This window comes from Triturus cristatus, chromosome 7 (genome assembly GCF_964204655.1).
Source record: "Triturus cristatus chromosome 7, aTriCri1.1, whole genome shotgun sequence".
NCBI classification, from domain to species: Eukaryota; Metazoa; Chordata; class Amphibia; order Caudata; family Salamandridae; genus Triturus; species Triturus cristatus.
The window spans coordinates 78601939-78606883 of record NC_140590.1 but is presented as its reverse complement, the minus strand read 5'-3'; positions in this window follow the sequence as shown (position 1 = coordinate 78606883).

Below are 4945 nucleotides of genomic sequence, written 5' to 3'. Positions count from 1 at the left end.
TTCTCGTTGATCGGTCAGCACGGCAGGTTCCACCAATCCGGGCGGCACCTTCCTACAGTGCAGAGAGTGGATCCAATTCTTTCGGTTGGAGACTCGCACAGCCGTCCTCGTTGCGAGGAGGACCTGCTCAGGGCCCACCCATCTCGGCTCCAAGCTGTTCGTTCTGTCGAAGACTTTCACCATGACATGGTCACCAGGCCGGAGACCATGTCCTTCGCCGGTAGACCGATCAGGGAGCGCCTCTCGGACCTGTTGATGGATAGAAACCAAGTTATCCGTTAACTGTGCCAGATAATCGCTCATCATTACACAAGGTACATCATACACAGCCTTAGGTCTTGGTGGACCCCAAATATTCATTGGGCGTCCAAAGACGACCTCGTATGGCGTAAGGCCAGTTCGAGAGTGCGGTACTGATCTAATTGACAATAACGCCAGTGGCAGAGCGTCTGGCCAAGTCAAAGACGTCGAAGCTTGAATTTTGGCGATCTTAAGCTTCAATGTACCATTATACTTCTCAACTAGGCCTGCAGACTGAGGGTGAAACACGGCGTGGAACTTCTGAGTGATGCCTAGACCCTTCAAGACATACTTTATAACGTCCGCTACAAAGTGAGGGCCATTATCACTCCACAGAAGTCTACAAACACCATATCGGGGGAAAAACTCCTTCAGCAGCAGCTTCGCAGTAGTCATCGCAGTATTGTCTTTCGTAGGGTACGCTTCAACCCATTTGCTGAAAGCGCAGACCACTACTAGAACATACTTCAGATTATTACAGCGCTCAAGCTGGATGTAATCCATCTGCAGAACCTCAAAGGGTGCAGTGGGTGTCACAAATCCTCCTGCTGGAGTTCGAGTACCCTTTCCTGGGTTGTACCTCAGGCAGATCATACAGGTCTGCACCACCCTCTTTGCCGTGCTAGCAATCTCTGGATGCTCCCAGACTTGGGTAAGCAATTTCACAATTGCGGAAGCTCCAACATGTGCTAGCCCATGTGCCATCTGAACCATAGGTTGTACAAAGGCCGTGGGTAATTTCCATCTATCCATCTGCTTATTTCTCCAGCAACCCTCGTCATCCAGTTCTCCCTCGCTAGCCCATTGTTCCCGCTCTTTGTCAGAAGCGGTCCTTTGCATTTCTCGCACTTCCTCCTTCGCATCATGCCATCTCTCCACCTGTGACTTCACTACATACATGGCAGTAGTACCGGGCTGCATCGCAGTCTCCCGTGCTACTCGATCCGCTAACGCATTCCCTTCTCCAACTTTATCAACCACTTTCCTATGGGCGCTACACTTAACGATGGCAATTTTCTTTGGGTATGTCAATGCAGTTAAAAGATTATGAACTAACTCTCCATGCATTATCTGTACTCCATGTGACGTTAAAAACCCTCTCTCCTTCCAGAGTAGGCCGAAGTCATGCGCTACTCCGAAGGCATAGCGGCTATCTGTATAAACATTCACACATAATCCTGTACTGAGCTCACATGCTCGTGTTAATGCTATCAGTTCCGCTGCTTGGGCTGATTTCTGTGGTATGCGTGCTGTCTCCACTATCGTTTGTAATGTGGTAATTGCATATGCTGCTGAAGCCGTACCATCTGGTAGCTTCAGACAGGATCCATCCACCCACAGTTCTCCATCTACATCTGGAAAGGGCGTATCCTGGAGATCAATACGACCCTTTGTTTGTTCCTCAGTCACGAGAATACAATCATGCGCTTTCCGCGCCTCAGGCTGGGTTTCGGGGTATGGCAACAATGTTGCCGGGTTCAACGTTACACACCTTTTCAACGTAATATGAGGAGCCAAAAGCGTCAACTCATATCCCGTTAAACGGGCACTGGTCAAATGCTGCGTCTTTGTTTGATTAAGCAGGGCATCAACAGCATGGGGGACTAATACCAACAGCTTATGAGATAACACAATTCCCTCGCTTTGGCGTATTGACACAGCTGTCGCCGCAACCGAGCGAAAACACCCTGGTAATGCTCGGGCGACAGGATCAAGTACAGCCGAAAAATATGCACAAGGGCAGTGCTTATCACCGTGCATCTGCACTAAAACTGACAATGCACATCCATCTTTCTCATGCACATACAACGAAAAGGGTTTTGTATAATCAGGGGTCCCTAACACTGGTGCTGAACAAAGGGCCTGTCGTAGTTGCTGAAAAGCAGTATCACACTCATCTGACCAAGGGATTGGGATAGGCGTGTCCTTTGTCAAAAGGGCTAACAATGGCTTAGCTATGTGCGAAAACCCCAATATCCACTGTCTACAAAAAGAAACAAGGCCCAAAAATGCACGCACGTCCTTCTGTGTGGATGGTCTCGGTGTATCCAAAATTACTTGGATACGGTCCGGTGTGAGTGCACGTCCCTCCTTAGACAAAAGGTGACCCAGATAAGTCACCTTTGGTCTACAGAATTGCAATTTCTTCCTAGATACCTTATGATTGCGGGACGCTAGAAAGGAAAGTAAGGATAACGTACTTTTTTCACACAACTCTTGGGTGTCAGCCGCCAGCAAGATGTCATCAACATATTGAATGAGGGCGAGCCCCTCGAGCAGAACAAAGGAATCCAATTGTCGTTTCAAAGCCTGACTGTAAATGCTAGGGCTTTCTGTATAGCCCTGGGGAATCCTACAGAAACGATAAGATCTATTATTCAATGTAAACCCAAAAAGATATCGGCTATCAGGGTGAATGGGAATGGAAAAGAAGGCATTTTTCAAATCAATCACTGAGAACATGGTCGCCGTAGGCGGGACCAAGGTAAGCAACGTCGTGATATCGGAAACCACTGGGTATTGAGGTATCACGATCTTGTTCACTTCTCTCAAATCAATTATGAACCGATAAACTCTGGCATCCGTATCCTTTTTCAGTATAGGAAGAATCGGGCTGTTACAAATGTTGTAGGGGACTTCCTCGACTACCCCAACCGTTATCAAATCCTGCACTATCTGTATGAGAGCCTCCTCACCCTCCTGGGAAATACGGTACTGTGGGAGGCGAGGTAACACCGCCCCCTCCTGGACGCTGATGTGGACCGGTGGAATCACCATTTGTCCTACATCAGTATCCGAAGTCGCCCACAAAGCACGAGGGAGGGTAGATAACAGCGCATCCTCTGACATCGTACACATCCGTTCAGATCGGGGGTAATTGTCATTCAATATTACCCGCACACCAGCAGGGGAGCAGCGGATAGTAGCCCTAAAGTGCTTTAACATATCAAGACCCATAATATTGTCCGGCGTGTTCGGGGCAAGCAGAAACGGACAGGGTGCAGAAAAAGAATCAACCTTAAACATGAGGGGCTGTGAAAGAGGGCTTCGGGAGAGTGTACCATCAAACCCTACCGATGTGACCATTAAGCCGGATGGGGGAGCCCCCGGAACCAATTGCTTAGGTAGCGCACTACGTGTCGCTCCTGTATCCACTAGGAACTGATCAGTAGAGCCCAAAACCTCAGCCGATACATAAGGGCCCTTCTGATCGACCGGCACCTCAACTGATTCTAACCCCCATCCAACGCAATCCTATGCATGCTGAGAGTCATGGTACCCCGACCGGTCAATTCCTGATGCTTGATACTGATGCTGGCGATCGAAAACATTTGATCTATCTCGGTGCTGCCCAGCAGACTCAAGACGAGCCTGTTCGTTAGAATTTCCTCGAAAGTTCGAGAAACCCCCTCTACCTCGCGGGCCACCGTGGGTATGCCCCTGCCGCGATGCATGCAACACCGGGCAGTCCCTAGCCCAATGACCCGCTTGCTTACAATACGCACATTGATTCCTATTCAAATCAGACCGGCCCGAGGGAGGACCATAAGATCCTCCCCTACCTCTATTACTACCTCGTCGAGGCGGGCCGTAGACTTGCGCCAACATCACCTTTGTTTTCAAATCTTTCGATTTCTTTTCCTCCTGGCCCTTTGCTTCTTGCTCCTGACGCTCATAATACTGGGCGATAGTCAGGAGGGCCGTCGGTGTAGTGGAGGACCAAGAACTTTCACTCGCTTTTAGACGGGCCGCAACTGCCGGCAGCAGATTAGCTACATATTTATCCGCAAAAAGGTGGCGTCCCGTATCGTCGGTAAGCGACTGTCCACTAAAATCATGAAACGTCTCCTCAAAGCGCGTAAAGAAGTCCGCAACTGACTCGTCAACTTTCTGTTTACATGCAGCTAACATATTCCAGTCAATCTTTTTAGGGGGGATAATTGTCTTCAACTTAGTCACAATAGCAGCAGGGAGATCTAAAATATTCTGGGGCGGTTTCTGCGCGGGCTTCCTCTCCCTATCCTCATCCTCCAATTCAGACCATCGAGCCTTAAAAGTGGCAACATCATCTACCTTCCGCACAGATCGCCACATGTCTGGTGGTAGAATAAGCCCAAAGAACAAATCTATGTCTGCTAAAGTCATGACGCAAGAATTCAAGGCCCCCTCGACTTCTTCATAGAAGGCCGCTGGATTCTTGCGGGGGTCGGGCAGCGCATTCTTCAATGCCATAACATCAGCCCTATGCCACGGAGTGTAAACCCAATTATACACAAAATATCCCTTAGCATCGGCGGAGGTAATGTCCGAGCTAGTCCCCGCTCCTTTAGGAGGAACATACAAAGGCGCCGCCTCTCGCATTGGTTTAACATGCACTATGACATCCTTATCTGACTGGGAGGTGGATGAGTGGCCCTCTGTTGTGCACGAATCCGACTGCTTCTCCTTCCCTGCTCGCTGGCGCTCTTTCTCTTTATAGACCAGCACCTCGTCCCGCAAGGCGAACAGCCGCCGAACCATATCTGGAGCCTTAGAAAAAGAGAAAACACCATTACGCAATGCTTTAGCATCCGATGATACTTCGTCGGGCTCAAAAACACCAGAACGTTTCCGGAAAGCATCAATCACTTCATCCGTGAAATGA